Source organism: Sturnira hondurensis, unplaced genomic scaffold (genome assembly GCF_014824575.4).
Source record: "Sturnira hondurensis isolate 20B ecotype Veracruz unplaced genomic scaffold, ASM1482457v3 Scaffold0021354, whole genome shotgun sequence".
Classification (NCBI taxonomy): Eukaryota; Metazoa; Chordata; class Mammalia; order Chiroptera; family Phyllostomidae; genus Sturnira; species Sturnira hondurensis.
The window spans coordinates 26265975-26285521 of NW_028093985.1; the positions used below are offsets into that span (position 1 = coordinate 26265975).

The 19547-nt window shown below is 33.9% G+C and overlaps 1 pseudogene; it reads left to right on the top strand.

Moving 5' to 3' along the window:
* The first annotated feature begins 5233 nt into the window (after window positions 1-5233).
* The window catches only part of LOC118977470 (keratin, type II cytoskeletal 8-like), a 78820-nt pseudogene continuing 64506 nt past the window's right edge, over window positions 5234-19547 (top strand).

Genomic DNA, 19547 nt, shown 5'->3' on the forward strand with positions numbered 1-19547 from the left:
GAGATATGACATATGTATAGATTATATGAATTTTAACAGAGAACAAATAAAAATAACAGAAAAGGAAAACTCATTGTTTCCTTGATTTACTATTTTTAGGACTATGAATTATTTTACTAACTAGAGATTTTAAAATATGCTCTAAAGTCTTTGTTTGTGTACTTCCTGCAACAAATATTTATTCAGTGCTTCAGGTGTTCTATTGTGTTTGGGGTGCGTTAGTGAACACAATAGAAAATATTTCTTTTCTCTGTGAATTTTGCATCTCAGTAGGGAGAGGCAAGAAAGAGAACCAACAGAAATAGAAACAGTAAATTATATACTACTTTAAGGAAAAAATACTAAGTAAAGTATATACTACTATGGGGAAAAGATGAGGGTGAACAGTTCCTATGAGTAATGGAAAGATGAAAGATGAAAATAAATGATGTAATAGTATGAAATTTTCTAAGAAAACTAAAAATGAACGTGCCTTTTGGCCCAGCAATCCCACTCTTGGAAGTATATCCTAAGAACCCTGAAACACCAATCCAAAAGAACCTATGCACCCCGATGTTCATAGCAGCACAATTCACGATAGCCAAGAGTTGGAAGCAACCTAGATGCCCATCGGTAAATGACTGGATCAAAAAACTATGGTACATTTACACAGTGGAATTCTATGCTGCAGAAAGGAAGAAGGAACTACTACCCTTTGCAACATCATGGATGGAACTGGAAAGCATTATGCTGAGCGAAATAAGCCAGGCAGTGAAAGACAAATACCATATGATATCACTGTTAACAGGAATCTAAACAACAAAACAAACAAGCAAGCAAAATATGACCAATGACGCTCAAATATGGAACAGGCTGACAGGGTCCAGAGGGGAGAGGGGAGAGAATCATAGGGGGAAAGGGAATGGACCCACCTGAACAAGTATAAAGGACACATGGACAATAACTAAGGGTGGGGGGCAGAAAGGGGAGGAAGGTGGGGAGCATGGGGTGGGGGGCGGGCAGGGTTGGGAATATAAGACAGAAACCTGTACTTGAACAAGAATTAAATAAAAAATTATATTAAAAAAAAGAAAATAAATGATGTAATAAATATCTTTGAAAAGAAGGAATTTATGCAAATACTTGAAAGAGATGGAGGAAATGGACAAAAAAGAATATCTGAGGGAGAGACAGAAAGAAAGTCTGAGGCAAAGGACTTCAGATGAATACATCTGAAGAGTTTTCGAGAAACAGAAACAAAGTAGACAGGTTAGAATAAATTGACTAAGCTGGAATAGAGTAAGATAGATAGCCACAGAGTTAAGTGAGACAAATCATAAAGGTCCTTGTAGGTTGAAAGATATAGCTTTTCCTTTGGGTGTTATGAATAGTCACTATGAGCTTTGGAACAAAGGAAGGACATGAACTGACTTGTGCTTTTTTAAACATTTTATTTCTTTAATTTTAGAGAGAGGGGAAAGGAGGGAGGAAGCTACAAACATCAGTGTGTGAGAGATACATTGACTGGTTGCCTCTCGCATGCCCCCAGTAGAGACCTGGTCTGCATTCCCAGTTAGGGTTCATGGGCTGGTGCCCAACCCACTGAGCCACACCAGCCAGGGCTGACTTGTGTTTTAAAAGGACCACTTTCATTATTGTACTATTGATCCATAGAAGGTAATAAGACTGGCAGTTTAGATGAGAGTGTGATTGGAAGGAAGGACTCATGTTAGAAGAAATCTATCAAAGAGAAGGAATCAACCAACTCAAGCAAGCGATTGAGTGCTGAGAAGTTATAAAGTGAGGACTAAAACTTAATCATTGGTTTTAGAAAACTAGAGCCACCCAAGACCTTGTAAAGAGAGTTTCTGTGGAATGATAGAGAAAAAAAATCTGACTAGAGTGGATTTCAGAGAAAACAAAGGACAGAAAGTGGAATTTTTAGAAAATTTGCATTATGTCATGTTGTAAAGGAGAACAAGAACTGAAACAACAAGCAGAAGTATAAATGTGGTCCAAAGAAGGTGTATGACTTGCAACAGTAAGCATTTATGAAAGTTCACAGGTTGACATAAAAATGTTACAATGGGACTAGAAATAATAAACAAAAATACTAAAATTGCTGAGCCTTGGTAGATATTTAATTTTTGTTTGTTTTATTCCACAAAGCATCTATTCTCCCTTTTCTTGATAATACCAACCTTTCATTGTGAAGTTTTCCTTTTTTGATGTCTTATTAATAAGGCAGTGAAAAAAATCCTTTTGCTTTCTTAAGAAAGAGCACTGATTTTTTTTCTTGAAAAAAACGCTAGATTTTAATCCACAATATCATACCCCTGCTGAGTTTTAAAGAAAGAAAGAGATACATGGTTCTAAATTAAATTCTAAGAATCAGTAACAAGGCAATTGAAATCAATTTTCAAAACACATAAAAGAAGACTTCAATGTATTTTGCAGCTCTTGCGGACTACAGGATGATATTGATTTCTTTATTAATTTTCTTAATACTTTTCTGGGGAATATTATGTGTACATACTAAGGTATTGTCATTTTAATAGCTTTCTTTGGAGGATAAATACCTGATTTTTTCTTGTTAAAAATAATCATAATTACACATCAACTTTAATATAAACAGATAAATGAAAAGTTGGCTGCTTTTGTCTGTTATATATGATGTATATCTTGAAACTTAGTTTCCAGGCATTTTTTAAAAATTTACCTCTAGAGTATTTACCTGTTTACAAGACTTCACAATGAGATCTTCTAGACACATGCCCACTTTACTGAGACTTGATCATGATATGCCAAAATGTCAACAAAGACATTTAATCGTGCAGCATCATGCCTTTCACATAATAATTACCGTTAGGGCTTTTAGCAAAATGGATAGCAGGTCCATTTCAGAACTGTTCCGAGGTGGGTAGACTAGGGACAGAAGAGCATCAGTGGGTTTTGATCTTCACTCCACTCTCTGTGCTCCGCTCTTGGGCTTGAAGATAATTGATAATGGCAAGTAGAAAGCTGTCATGTTCTTTTTCTGAAAAAATCTCTGTTGTATTACTTATTTTCAAGGTTTAAAATATTTATTCTAATCTTCATATTTTTTCAAGATTTTGAGATAATAAGGATAATATTTCTTAACATAAAAAACACCAACGAAGATTTCTTCAAAGACCAGTAGATTGAGTTGTGGTTAATTTATATTTTATATAATTTTAATAAAAATATAATTAATTATGGCATTTTAGTGATCAAAACATAATGTTAAGTTCAAAGTGTCTTTTACCCAAATATCAGAAACTTAATTCTTATAAGAATATCACTATATTAGGTCAACATGAAAATACTTTTATTTAAAAAGTGTCTTAAAGAAAGTAGAAAAATTGTCAGATAATATTAGATCTTGACCTAAAAATAACTTGCTTATTGTTAAAAATACAACTTTCATGGAAATACAAATAATTGAATGTTGTCAAGAGAGTCTTCTCTTTTGATCTATTTTAAATTTCAACCAAGGTAATGCTTACAGGAGATATAGCAGGAATATCATAAAGTGATTTATCAGTAATTTCTCATAGAGAAAACAATTTTAAAAAATCATGAAATACATATATTGTCAAAGTAGGTGGAAATGTGTACGTGTCACTTATTCTTTAAAAGAGAGGGTTATGCTATTATTCCAGACCAGACAGAAGATGCTGAGAAGATGTTCGCCCTGGATCCAGATGTACCCTTCTTCATCAGTCGTGAAATTGGAGATGACTTCTCCCTGATAACATCAAAATAGAGGACTTTGCAAAAACAAAATCAAAGAAAACAAAAAACTTTAGTTAGGGTCATTTTTACAAGTAATCATTTAGAAAATAGACCATTTTTGTCTATTTTCATGAAAGGGCATACTGAAATGATATAATTTTGTTTGACTAAGACAGGTCATAATTGCTGTTACACTTTTTCCTTTGAAAATAAAAATCCATGTCTAAATTGTGAAGAAAGCTGAATGATATTGCTGGGTGTTTTTCTTTTCTGTTCCTAATTTGTTTGCACATAGATAGTATGCTGTGCAAAGGATGATTTAGAAATAGAGGAAGTTCTGTACATCCTAAGATAATGCTTGTATTTCTCACTCAGGGTAATATGCAAAGACTCTCTGGAATATTTCCTACTAACTTTTGGTAGTATACATAAATATTAACATTTTATTTTTAAATGTTAAATCATCCATTCAGTTCAAGTTGGATATTCAGAAAATTATTATATTATAGTATCACAGGCCATTTCTGACTGCTAAATTATAAAATTACTCATACAATACAAAAATGTGCACCTACTTGCACATTATATTACTTCTTTAGATAAAATAAATGACAGAATGTTACCTGGACTAGCACCAAACAATACTTACAAAATTAAAATGACATCTTTTATTTACTTAGTTAATTATTTAGCTAATTGCAAAACACAGAACATGCAATTACCATAAAGAAAAAATGAAAATATGAAAATCTCAACAAGAATTTATTTTTTACTTTTGTAGAAAGTTCACCCCCAAAAAAACTTGAAATGTGGAAGAAAGCACAAAGAATAACAAGAAGTGGAAAGGGTAGCAATATCTTTACCTTCAGTGAATAAGAGGCATGTAATAAATTTGACCAGTTAGAAAGAGGTGCGTAAACACATTGCTATGGAGGTGACTAACAAAATTTGGTAGAAGAGGTTGCCCGTGGGAAATTGGATGAGATCAAAAAAGATAGGACTTTCATTTTCATTTTTAGAGATAGAGGAAGAAGGAAAGAGAGAGAAACATCAATTTGTTCTTCCACTTATGGGTGCATTCATTGGTTGATATTTGTGTGTGCTCTGACCCAGTATTGAACCCACAGCCTTAGCACACTGGGACAAAGCTTTAACTAACTAAGCTACTTGGCCAAGACCAAAAAAAAGGGCTTCTAATCTCAAGCTTTTCGGTATTATTTTACTACATAAAAGGATTATTTTTATTAAATCAGAAACTGTATGGAGATAGGTATTTCATGTGGTTAATGAGCAAAATCATTTTGGAATTTTTTTTCAGTATTTAATATTGGCTGAAGATTCTAAACTTGCCTCAGTTACTCACTACTTTTAAGGTTTTAGACAAGTTGTTAGAATTGTCATTTAGGTATTGTCTATGGGTGACTTTGTGCAAGAACAGCAAAGTTGTGTACTTGTGATAGAAACAGCTTTCAAAGCTTGAAATATTTACTATCTGATCATGTACGAGGAAATTTTGCTGACCTCTGACCTAGAGCGAGGTAAAAAATTAGACAAATGAGAGATGGTATCTCTCCAAGCATGTCCAAGCAGAGCAAATGTGTGACTTTACCACATAGTTCTAATTTTTGTAAAAATTGTCCCAATTTTTCTTAGACTTAGTTTGAGCCTCAGGGTGAATTATGAGACTCCAGGCTATATGACACCCATAATTAATGTACTCAGGTCACCCAACAGAAAGAGCAAAATTTCAGGTCATATAAAAATGTGGTTTCAGGGGACCAGAGGGAGTGTGAAGGATCCTACCTAACCAATCTGCAACTTGTAGGTGCCTCAGATGTAAAAAGTCATAGTGAAGAGTTTGAGGGTTCTCTTCTGGCTCTGCTTAGTCTGGAAGTTTTAACTGTTACTGAGCTTAGAACCTGGGATGCTCATGACAGTGGCATAGAGGGCGGGGATATGGTAAAGACTAGGGATTGTATGCTTTGTGGAAATAGCCTCACAGTTTTAGAGAAATTAGATAGAAGCAATAAGAAAATGGTGAATAAAATAAATAGAAAAAAGGGTAAATAATTAAATGGTGGACTAATTTTAAAAAATTGAAGAAAAAAATAAGGTGCACTTCCTACATGTAACATATTATAAAGCACTTAAAAATTTTGTGTTATTTAAATGTATATGTGGACTTGGAGATTTTCTATGCCTGGTGGGACATAGTTGTAGTGAACACTATAAAGGAAGTTGGATATGTAGATCTATTTTTAATCAGGCCGAAAAGAACCCTTTATTTCTACTGGTCTAATAGGAGAGCAATATATGTACCAAACAATAGTGCTCACTTTGTACAACAGGGAATTCCAAATTTTGAAGGTATTAGTGTATTAAAGATGTCTTCCAACAAGCTAGCTTTTGTCACACTGGTTTGTTGATTTTTCTAAAACTTGTTGATTTTTGATGGATGCATTGAACAAAGCATATTTTAATTGTCTCCTAAGGGCATCACAATTATTGGAGAACTCAGAAAAGAACCATGCTTTAAATATTTTTGCATCCTAAAAATCGACATATAAAATTGATTAAAAATAAAGGGTTTCATAAAGTGATTCTGGGACTTATTACTCCTCCAGTTTCATCATCCATCACCCCCTTCTCATTTTTTTAGTCCAAGTCACTTGAAGTTTTGTTTCTAGCCTATACAAGACTGTGTATCCCTTTTGCACGGCACATGAAATTGCACTGAGTTGGCATTGTCAACTTATTTCTGGGACCTCTTGTTTTCTTAGGTCCCATGTTGTTATAGTAACAACACAGTAGGTAGGTGCTTGATAGCTGATGGGTAAATGTATAGCTTAATTAATTAAATTATAACAACATTTATCCCCCCATCATCCCTTTGTGTATTTGTCAGATACACATTATACAGTTTAACTGTGCTTTTTATTGTGTTGAAAACTAAGAAGGAAAAGAAGCAAGTAAAACCGTGCACCCTTTTTGTGTGGAAGTTGATCATTTCTAAAGTGCTTAAACACAGATGCTATGTTTAATCCTCACAGCAGTGATAGTATAGTAATTATCATCTCCTTTTTAAAAGTGTGGAAACTGTAAACCAGTGAGGACACAAGCTTGCCCAAGTTCACGAAACTGGAAAGTGCTAGCCTGGGACTTAAGCCAAGGTCTTTTGATTTTCTTCCAACGCTTTTTCCATTATGTATGGATATGCGCCAACCTGAACTGAATACTGTGAGAGAGCATGCTTGTAGCTGGGTAATTTGTATTTGTAATTCGAGATTTCACTTGTAGTTTAATAACATTGCATGATTGCTGGGAAGACATGGTGAAGTGGGTAGGTTCCACAAGAGACGGGCAGACTTAATAGCTGATTTCTAGGGCACAGATCTTGTGCGGAAACTTTCATTTCCCTGGATGATGGCATCAGAAGCTTATTCAGCTGAGAAAGTGGTGGCCCTGGGAAACTTCTATAAAGGGATACTATGAGTTTTGTTCACTTCATCACACAATTATACTTTATTCTGAAATCAAGAATGAAGTTTCTGAAATAAAGTCTGACGTTCCTGATACTTTGCAAAGCAATCCGATTAGTGTTAATTCTGTTTCTGTTTGGTGCCTTTCTTCGTTTCCTGTTTTTACAATTCCCAGAAGGATGATTTTTTTTCTATGAACAGAAGATGTTTACAGAAAATCTTATGTTTTAAAAAACCTCAGATGTAGCTATGTGCAAGTGAAAAAATGTATCACACTGTCATATTTTGTCAGCACAAAGTCATAAGCCAATTAAAAAAAACACAGGCGAGTAAGGCATAGGCAAAGAGAACATGGAAGTGATCAGCATAAAGTTGTGTGAATTTTAAAACATTGATAAAACAATGTGACGTATAGGAGCTCAGCTAGGCTGAGACTAGAGATATCTATATTCTGTTTCCAAAACTATCACTTTACTCACTATATGACTCTAAGTACTTTGTCTTCATTATCTGTATAATAGCACTGTTCAGCAAAAGGACGCCAACTGGGCATGTATACAAAAACATGACTAACTTAACACTGCATCTGAGTGTGTGACAAAGAGTCTGCTACTCTGGAATTACATAATGGAGTTCTCTGTGGCAAAGCCTTGAACAATGCTTGGAAATTACCTATTTTGCTTTGCACACTCCTGGAGTTGCTCCACTTCTACTTCATTGAAGAAGATGAAGCTGACTAGCTGATACCTTGTCATCCATGAATAAACAAGGCCAATGGTCCTCCATAAAGAAAAGCTTATAATTGGAAAAACCCCAGGCTCTGGGGACAGATAAAACTGAACTCGATTTTCAGCGACCTCTTTTATTAGTTCCCTTTACTTGAATATAGTGACTAACTCCCGCAGAATCTTGGTTTTCCCACTGCAATAATCGTTATCAATATTAATAATAAAATGTTCATCTTTAACATATTTTCATCCCTTAACTATGTGCCCAGAATTTTCCTGATTTCTTGGAGTGTGGTCCAATTTAAGTACAGCAGCAACCATTTGAGGCAGTACTATTACCATCATGTTATATAACTGAGGAAGTGGAAGCATATGTATGAATCATCTGAGTCACGGCACTAGGAAGTGGTGGAGACAGAATTGTACACAAGCAGTCACCTTAGAGAGGCTGTGTGCTGAATCACACCATGCTGCTTTTTGTTAATATCTCAGTTTCTTTATCTGCCAACCAGGTATAATAAAATCTCCACCTGTCATAATTTTTATGAAGATTAAATGACTCAATGACTAAGCAGTAGGTAGAACAATGACTGGCACATCGTAATACCCGGTAAATATTTGTTAAACAAAATAAGTAAGATAAACTTGTCCAATAACACAGCTGGTGATTGGTGGGACAGGAGATCTCACTGACAGAGTGTAAATTCAGAACTCTCATTCTCCATCACTGCAACATTCTGTCTCCTGAGGTTGCCTCTGATTAAAGCTGCCCTGTACAGATATGTGATATTATAAATAATATCTGTAAATCCCTGGTGCCTACAAAGTAGTTAATAAAAAATAGCACTTGTTATTGATCATCAAAGCATGCTGTATTTGACTTAAGAAAGGTCTTGTTTTAATAACAATATTAGTTTTTGTTACATTTATTGGGTGGCATTGGTTAATAATATTATGAATTGAGCCTTTTTTATGCACCAGGAAATTTACTTAGACTCTTCATAGTATTAACTAATTTACAACTACACTAAGAAGGTTTTGACTAGCATAAAACACTAGAGAGGGCATAGAGAATTTAATAAACTTGCCCTAGTGTCCACAGTTTTTGAGGAGAGCAAAGATGTAAATCCCTGACTGCAACTTCTGCCATTTTATCCACCTCATTACAGCACTACTTCGCTCTCATGGAAAGCAGTCAGACAACACCGTTTTGTAGAAAAACTCTAGACCATGACGTTTAGATTTGGCTCTGCCACCAAATAGCTCTGTAACTTCAAACACATGAGAGAAGTAAAATCATTGAACTAGACTACAAAATGGTCCTTTATTTTTCATTTTTCCATGCCACAAATGCATACTGAATGTCTGCTATGTGTTAAGTGTGATGCTCAATATGAAATTTTACTTCACCAAGATACCTACTCAAAAAATCCGAACTTCAATTCAAACGGTGGTTCAGAAATCCTTCTTTAAAAATGTGTTGATAGTAGAACTGTCTTGGGGTCTATAGGTGGCTGTTATGTCTTCAAAACATTGCTATTGGTGGACATTGCTATTATCGTTGTTATTGTTACTACTGGGAATAGAGCAGAGACTTCAGGCCATTCATGTGTATTTACAACAAAGGAAAAATATCTTCTACTTCACTTTCTACAGTTTTTGAGGATGGGATCCTTAGTATATCTTGGAGAAAATTAGATGGACATGGTCATCATAATATAATGACTTCTTGTGTGTGCTAGTCAGATACATTTGACTCTTTATTAATTTATAATTACCATGACAAAGGTAAAGTCAGTCACATTTAGGAGCTTCCTGCATTATGAACAGTTTTGACTTTATGTAGCAGCATCTTTCTATCTGATATGCTCATGATTTACTTTAAATATGGGTCTTTAACAATTCATGATAAAAGAAGGTACATACGTGTATGCTTGAATAAACCAGAGCAGACTTATGATAAGCATTGTGTTACTTTCCACTCATAGAAAATGTTTTTTTCAATTCCTTCTCACACGATAAAAATTATTTATTATTAACCTAAGAGAAACTATATATGTGTGTGTATATATATACACATATGAACATACATGGTGTTCCTATGACATAAACTATCTCTACAAACATGAAATATCTGACAGAGTGTTCTGATGCTGTGACAACATTTATATTTATAAATGATTAGGTATAGGCATTCATTCATGAATTTATTATATAAATTAAATTGATTTACTAAGTTATTCAGTGAAATGGTGCACTGAGCCCTGGGTATTTAATTGTGCTCAAAGACACAACATGAATTAGGTTTTTATAAAGCTTATAGTATAGTAAAATATAAATATATTCAATGGTAGCACTGATAAACTTATAATTAGAAACTGTTACATACACTATGGGAAAAAAACAAATGAAGATGTGAGAACATACATAAGATTGACTTGACTTGGCCTGTGAAATTGAAGCTGAAATTAGAGGCAACTCCTCTGAGAACATCTGAGGAGTTATAAAGAGGCAACCTAATTCTTCCTCCATTTGACAGACATATGCATATTTTACAATAATGGTGATAATACATGCCTACGATTCTCAACTTGAGATTTTTATAACTCTAGGTCTTTTAACATGTCTCTCCACAGCGGAGATTTTATTTGTTAGTAACCAAAAGGTTCACACACAGAGACACACACACAAACACAGAGATTCACATGGAACCTCCAACACAACAGTAATGTTCAGAAAGCACAGTATAATCATTCATCTTGCTAAAAAAATTAATATAAAAGTGATTGCATCAGCCAAACATTTAATTGGTGTTTACATTGCTATAAGATCATGTATAATACATTTCACTTATTTTTAAGACTCTCTTCTTCTTTCAAATTATTCAAAGTTTCTTGAATTGTTTAACTTATATGTAGGCTAATTTAAGAGAATAAGGAAACCACAATTGAGGACATTGTGAGGCAATTACCTTATTTTTAATCATAACAAGTATTGCACAGTTTTTTAAAATATTGCCCATAAGAAAAATCAAAGATAATTTATCTAATAATAATAATTATGATATATTTTTCCACAAGTCAGAGTGACTGAAAGTAGAGTTGTCAAAGTTTTATCGACTGTTTGACAATTTATTATTTGCCAGACACTATTTTAAACACTTCACATGTACTAACTTGCTTAATCTTAGTGTAATTCAGGAATATTTTTCATCAAATTTTATTTCTCAAACAGAAAAAATGCCCAAACACATCTTATGCAGTAAGGCAATGATTTTCACTTCCATTTAGAAAGAAAGCTTTTAATAGAAAAAAGAAAAGTCTACCTAAAGAAAGCTAAAGTTAACTGGAAATTTTATGAGCTTTAGTTACACCCCCTTTCCTTCCATGTCTGAAACTTGAGCTTGGCTGTTTCCCTGACACAAGCCTATTGGTTTACCACTTGTTTGCCAATAGGGATTCCCTAAATAAGGTCCCAACAGGACTATGAACCACATTATCCATTCTGAAGTGTGAGTGGTGCAGGGGAAAGGTGTAGGGCAGGGAAAGAGAAAGAGATAGGGATGGTTAGTCACATCCGTTAGAGAGAAGGCAATTCCAGAAAACAGAAAGAAGACTCTGTATGAGATGACAAAACATAGGCAGGAAATAAACAAACAAAAATATTCACGAAGTCTTTTACACTTGTCATTCACAATGCCTTATATAATTTTCTGAAATACTCACAAAACCTCTATTTGAATATGTTTCGTTAATTGACTAGCGAACACAGGCTTTCATGATTAATATAGAGGCAATTTTTTTGTATTAAAATTACTGATAGATTAAGTTTTAATCTTCTGTTTCTGATCATTCTTTTTTTAAAAAATTATTTATATATTTTAGAGAAGAAGAGAGGGAGAAAGAGGGAGGGAAACATTGGTGTGTGGTTGCCTCTTGCATGCCCCCTACTGGGGACCAGGCCCTCCATCTAGCTATGTGCCCTGACGGAATCAAAATTTAGATTTGCAGGCCAACACTCAATCCACTGAGCCACACCAGCTGACGTGTTTCTAATTATTCTTCCTCATCCTCAATCACTTCATTCTCCACTGTTCGTTTATCCTTCTTTTGTTTTCATCCTAGTTGAGTCAGACAGCAAGGAAGAGGAAAGAGTTGCTCAGAGGAAGATTTTAATTGATTTTTCTTTTACTTATTTTTTCATTATTTGGATTTTTAAGCAAACTCAAGTGCATGAATACAAAACATAATAATTTCATAAGATGGAGTAAAAAAATATGGGGTAATTTGGAAAGCTTGGCTTTCAGACTTAGGTGATGAAACTAATGATTCATTCAATGGCAATGGGCATGTACTTGTGGGCAATCCTCCTCCACAATTTCACTAAGTTCTGTTTTGATAATTCTTTTATATGTGAGACTTGCTTACTCTAGGATCCTATAATGGCATACATTTGAATTCCTTTTGTTCAAAATGCTATGGAATATAGTCTTTAGTGAATGCTTTAAAGAAAAATATGAATCCAAATGTTAGAATTTCATAGCTGGGATAGTATAACACTGATGTAATATATAGGATTAATTTAAGAAAAGTTGACTTTCACATACTCTTGTATTTATTCATGTAAGAAAACAACTATTTATTCATCGCCCTCCATCATTTGACATTGCAACAACAAAAACTCAATAGGATACAATTATGCTTTTTTATGAATTTAAGGAGATAACCTCATATCACTATCAGCTGGTAACTAACAGATGAATAGAAAATATGTAATTTTGATATTAAAATATGTAGGCTTGGGACAGTCTCAAGAATACAACTCAACAAAATGATACAAAAACAAAGAAACACACAAGCACCTTTCTGCTAATTCAAAGACCGCGGTTGAACAATGCGGCTGTGCATTCAAGCAACAATCAAGTCCTCCATCAGAGCTTTTAAAGATAAAGGCGGACATCTTTGTCAGTGACCTTTTCCTTACATAAAAATAAATAGATATCAAGGTAACTGTTCTGTGTAGCTTGAAGATAGGTTTTTTTTTTTTGGCTTATTTGTTTTGTTTGCTTTTTTAAAAGAGTCGCCCCACATGAATATTTCTATGGGCTTTTAACTGATTGAAAATTTTTAAAAAATGTAACAACTTGCTGCAGAAAGCCAGTGGAAGTCCATCATAAAGCATAACACATACTCAGATTTTTTCTTAAGACCTGTTTAGACAAATTCATCAGACTGAATGAACAGCAAAGATAAATGAAAGAGACCAGAAAACAGCCACTTTAAGAGGTTATACACATAGGAGAGTATCTCTCCTAGTGATAATTTGTTTTTGATAATCTATTTCTTACTTATTCTAAAAATATATGAAATGGATTACTATTTAACATATCTTCATGTGTTTTATCAGGAGAAAAAAACATTGATTTGTAAGTTTATGAGTATGTTGAAGTATAAGCAGAGTTCATTTTTTCCCCATACTGTACTTGCTCTCCAACAACGAAAGTGGGTGACATTTTAAAATCTTCTTGGGTAATTGTGATATTTTCACCTCTATTTATAATAAGGGACTAGAATTAATGGATGTAACCCCCTGGCACCATAACGTGATATATATTTTTCTGACACCTGTAACCAGAAACCAAACCAAACCAAACCAAACAATAAATGTGTATCACAAACAGATTGCCAGGACCCAGATTTACTTTAGTTAAGTATTAAATGGCTTTGTATCCAAGGGATGTTATAAAAAGTAATGGGTTTTATGTTTCACTTTGGTTTTTCCACACATATAAAACAGTTTTGTAACACATGTAAGATATAGAAAATTGCAGGTGTATAAGACTTATAACTATTCTATTTTTTATTAATTAAGCTGATGTTTATTTTGGAAGTGTCATTATATTATGACAAAATTAAGTCTTAATTAAATTTTATTTTTACTTCTGGGTAGTTGTGGTTACAATGCTTTAAGGTGATATAATGACAAACTTTCTTGGGTTATGAGATATACACAATTATTATCATTAGACATTCTCTGCAATGTACATCCTCACATTTGACTACCATTGTCAAGTCATTCTGAGAACTTTGATGTTGTTACTGTTGACTTCAAGACAGATTGAAGTCTGGCTTTTCCTGCTATTTCTGAGCCACTTTCTGTAGTTCATTATGGCTATGAAGAACTTGTTATGCTTGTCTATAAGGCTTTCTACCCCTCTGTGTTACTTCAGAAAATGGCAAAGGCATTCTACTCCTCTAGAAGTTCCACTTTTCTCAGTAACATGTCAGAATTAGTGGAAGCTCTGGGATGTTATCTCATGATAATAAGCCATTTCCATATCGGACTCAAGAAGGTCCTGTGAAGTTAAATTTATTTTCTAGGCATTGCATGGGAAATGGATCCTATTTCTCTCTGCTTTAAATTCCTTAATCTATCTAGGACATCTATTAAATATTTTCTACATATCAAAACATATATATCTTTATTTTTATTAAACTCTTTACTTTTTTGGTATGAGTTTCAAAATTTAAAAGCCAAATTTATCTCCTTTTATCTCTTTGCCTTTTTTTCTGTAATATTCCTGCTATGTAAAAAGGCTGTCACAGAGGGATTTTTTTTTTATGTTCAAATAGAAAAAGGTTACCAATGAACAAGAAATATGAGCAGAAAACATCAGGTAACAGCTTTGAATAAAACCTCACATTTATGTGCTAGATCTATAATGAAGACAGAGAACATGCCATTAGATTACAGCTGGGAGTTTGGAGACTCATCTCATACCTTCCCAAATCAGAGTATTCTACACGAATTCTTTTGGAAGTCAAATGCTCATCAGCAGAATGTGTCTTAGGATAACTGGGCATTTCACTCCTTTATACAACATGCAGAAATTTTTAAAAATCTTAGGGAAAATCACCTTCCAACAAACATATTAAACTCTCAAAATATTAGCATTTAAGAAACAAGTCAATTTATTACCAAGATCAGTTTACTGAATTCTATACAAGAGCTCTCAACCATTCTGTTGATCTATACATTGATTTATACAACCATTGACCTATCACAAATAAATTGGCATTAACCTCATGCAAATTTTAAATTTCTAAATAAATTTCTAAATACAGTTTCTATATTAGATAAATTTCTTCCCTCCAGTTTTGGTCAACATACTATATGTTAAGAAGCCAATGTAAATTTAGAAGAATTATATTGAAAATGCAAAAGAGAGTATTCTTCCCTCTCCACCACAAACCTTCCTGGTAAATTTGACCCACTGTTTGACAAATCATTTTTTTCCAGCATCCTATAATATAGTATCCTTTTAGAATTTTAAACATTTTAGAATTGGTAGTGGTGCTTTAAAAATAATCTTCTCTAATATTTTCCATCTTAGTCTATTTAAGCTGCTGCAGGATTTCTTTTATAAGGGCACTAACCCTATGCATGAGGACTCTACCCTCATGACCAAACCACTTCCCAAAGGCCTCACACCTCTTGAGGTTAATATTTAAACATATGAACTTCCAGCCAAGATGGAGGCATAGATAGATACACTTGTCCTTCCTCATACAACCAAAGGAAGGACAACAAATTTAAAAAAAAAAGAAAAAGAAACAGAAGTGCCAGAAAATTGAACTGTATGGAAGTCCAACAACCAAGGAGTTGAAGAAACATTCATCTAGACTGGTAGGAGGGGAGGAGCTAGGCAGCTGGGGTGGAGAGGACATTTGACAAGGTGGTAACTGGACAGGTGTGAAGGCAACTGGAAGACTGAGTGGTCCCACATTTGCATAAGGATAAACTGGGAAGAACAACTGGGGAGTGAGACAGGCTGCACAACCCAGGGTTCCAGTGCAGGAAGATAAAGCCTCAAAAACTCTGGTTATAAAAATCTGTAGGGGTTGAGGTGGTGGGAGATACTCCCAGCCTCACGGGAGAGTTCCTTGGAGAGACCCATGTGGTCCTAGAATGTACACAACTTCACATACCTGGGAATCAGCACCAGAAAGGCCCAATTCAATTGCAGGTAGTGACAGAAGTAACTGAAAGTTGGTGAGAGCTGAGCAAGCACCATTTTCCCTCTCTGACCTCTCCCTCACACACAGAGCCACAACACAGCAAAGTTGCCTCACCCTAATGAATACCTAAGGCTCCCTTAAAACATAACAGGTCTGGCAAGACAAAGAAATATGGCCCAAATGAAAGAATAGATCAAAACTCCTGAAAAAGAACTAAGTGACGAGGAGATAGCCAACCTATCAGATGCAGAGTTCAAAATACTGGTGATCAGAATGCTCACAGAAATGATGAGTATGGTTACAAAATAGAGGGAAAAGTGAAGGCTATGCAAAGTGAAATAAAGAAAAATATACAGGGAAACAACAGTGAAGGGAAGGAAACTGAAACTCAAGTCAATGATTTGGAACAAAAGAAAGAAATAAAGATTCAACCAGAACAGAATGAAGAAATAAGAATTTAAAAAATAATAAAGAAAAACTTGGGAACATCTGGTATAACTTTAAATGTTCCAACATGTGAATCATGGGGGTGCCAGATGGAGAAAGGGAAGAGCAAGAAATTTAAAATTTCAGTTCGATTCCCAGTCAGGGCACATGCCTGGGTTGCAGGCCAATTCCCAGCAGGGGACTCACAAGAAGCAACCATACATTAATATTTCTATCCTTCTCTCCTTCCCTTCCTCTCTAAAGATAAATGAATAAAATCTTTAAAAAAAAGAAATTTAAAATTTATTTGAAAAATAATGAAGGAAAACTTCCCCAATCTGGAAAAGAAAATGGACATGCAAGTCTAGGAAAAAGAAATGGACATGAAAATTCAGGAAGCTCAGAGAGTCCCAAAGAAATTGGATGCAAGAGGACCACACCAAGACACATCATAATTAAATTACCCAAGATTAAAGATAAGATCATCTTAAAAGTAGCAAGAAAAAGGAGACAGTTACCTACAGAGTTCCCACAAAACTATCAGCTGATTTCTCAAAAGAAACCTTGCAGGTAAGAAGGGGCTGGAAAGAAGTATTTAATGTCATGAAAGGCAAGGACCTACATCCAAGATTACTCTATCTAGGAAAGCTATCATTTAGAAGGAAGGGCAGATCAAGTGCTTCCCAGATAAGGTCACGTTAAAGGAGTTTATTATCACCAAGCTCTTATTATATAGAAAGTTCAAGGGACTTATCTAAGAAAAAGAAGATGATTAAATCTATGAACAGTAAAAGTAAACAAACTCACAACCATCAACAATTGAACCTAGAAAACAAAAACAAAAACAAACTTAGCAAACAACTGGAACAGAAATAGAATCACAAAAATGGAGATCTCATGGAGGGTTATCAGCATGGAGGGGAAGAAGGAGAATGGGGGAAAAGGTACAAGGAATAAGAAGCATAATTTGTAAATACAAAATAGACAGGGAGAGGTTAAGAACACTGTAGGAAATGGAGAATCCAAAGAACTTATATGTATGACCCATGGACATGAATTTAGGAGGGGGGATGCTGGTGGGAAGGAGTTGAATGGCAGAGCGGGATAAAGGGGAGAAAAAATGGAACAACTGTAACAGCATAGTCAGTAAAATACTTTTAAAAGATTTAAACAAATGAATTTTAGGGAAAGACAAACATTTACACTCTAACTTTCTCATTTTATCAACCAGAAACCAGACCCCAAAGTAGTGACTTGTTCAAGAAAATTTATTTAACTATACTTTCATTCAACACATGTTTATTAAGTATGATGCCATGTATTATGCCAAAACACTGGACAGATGCCTAAGTCTTCTCACTGTGATATTTTATATAGTTTTGTGTTTGGCAAGGAGGTTACAGAAAGAACCTGTATGTTTTTACTTTGTAAAGTGTTAATTTTAAAATGAGTAGTTTATTCTTTAAAGATATAGATCAAATAGAGAGAAATTCAAAAATCTGGGTTAAATGTCTTTCTATTGAGGCAAATGTCTTTGCCTCAGTAAGGCAACCCTCTTAGGAGAAGCTGTTAAGAGTGTGTGGGAAGGGTGAACAACCATACCCAGGAGTTATGTTACTTTCAATGACACAAACATGGGAATTTGAAAATAGCTCAATCAGAGCCATTGCTCAAGTAAGAAAAAGCTAACTAAGCACTTTTTTCCTTTTAGTTTTTTTTTTTTTTTTCCTACTCTGAGGACACAGGCTATGCTGTGCAATAGTCTGAAATATTAGGAACAGATTAGAAATCTCATTCTTAAATTCCTTATGTAATTGAAATAAACAAATTCACTTGTTCCATGAAAAAAGCAGCATTAGGGTCTTTTGCCTCATTTCTAATGACCTGAGTGACTGATGCATGGAAAACTTTTATAGAGGATACAGAAAAGAAAGTATCAAAATAATGGCTTTATTATGTTTATTTAATTCTATTCCAAAATAATATCACTGCAAGTACATTATCTTGAAAGTTAGTTAAATGAAAACAAGAAAATATAATACAAGTTGCTCCTAATTCTAGCAATAAAAGAAAAAGACACATTAACAATACATTCTATAATACATAATGCTAATATTTTTCCGCACATATCTATTTTTAAAAATCATTTAGATGGTAATAAAGATATTTTAGTAACTTGTTCATATTATATTATCAATATTTTCTATGTTAAGTAATTTCCCACAACATGATTTTAATGTCTGAATAATAATCCATTATATCCATCAACCAAGCTTTATTTAATGTATTCCTTCTAGTTGCAGTTCCAGATTATATTAAACTTTTAAAATCATATTTAAGAACAAAATCTTTGAAATCATTTTCAAAACATTATTTTAAAAAGCTAAGGATCATAATTTTTTAAAGTTTTATTTGGCAAGACATTTTCTATTTTACTTTTCTCTCTTTTGAAATACTATCTCTACTATCAATTTGCAGAATATGAGTTTTTCATGAAAAAAATGATAATAGCATTTACTTCCCTTTTAAGTTAGCAGTAACTTGTTGAAAAATTTTATTAAGAAAATTACCTGTATTTGTATTATTTAGAAGCAGACATGTTATTTGGTGTTTTGTCTTTGCTTTTTAAGTAACAATTATCGAGAATTACAAAAAGTATTTTTATTTCATAGAAACATTTGCTAAACTGACCCTAAATAGCTATGCAGAAATTTATGGCAGTCTACTTTAGTGTTCTGGGAGTGCTAGGTTTTTGCTTCAGCCAAAAATACATTAACTTTAACAATTTATTCCTTATACATTTTTATGTGTAGAGGGACAATGGACATACCAAAAATAAATTCTGATTCAATCACCTGAAAAAATAACCATCCAGCCAAGCGAAGAGCTCATTCTGTAAACGAGAATGAATGAAAAACACATCAATCAAGATACGGCAGAAAGAGCAGAAGGAGAAACAAAGGAAAGAAGAAAGAAACCTGGAGACCTCCATAGTCAACTCTGCTGTTTTACCGAAGTTCTTCATGTGAAATCATGTGAGACATTAGGTAGACTAGGGGAGAGAGTAAGTGTCAAGGGTTGGACTTGTTGAATGTTTCTAATTAGAACAATGAATGCTTTGAGTCACATTTTAAACTCTAGAACCGTGTTTTAAAAATAAA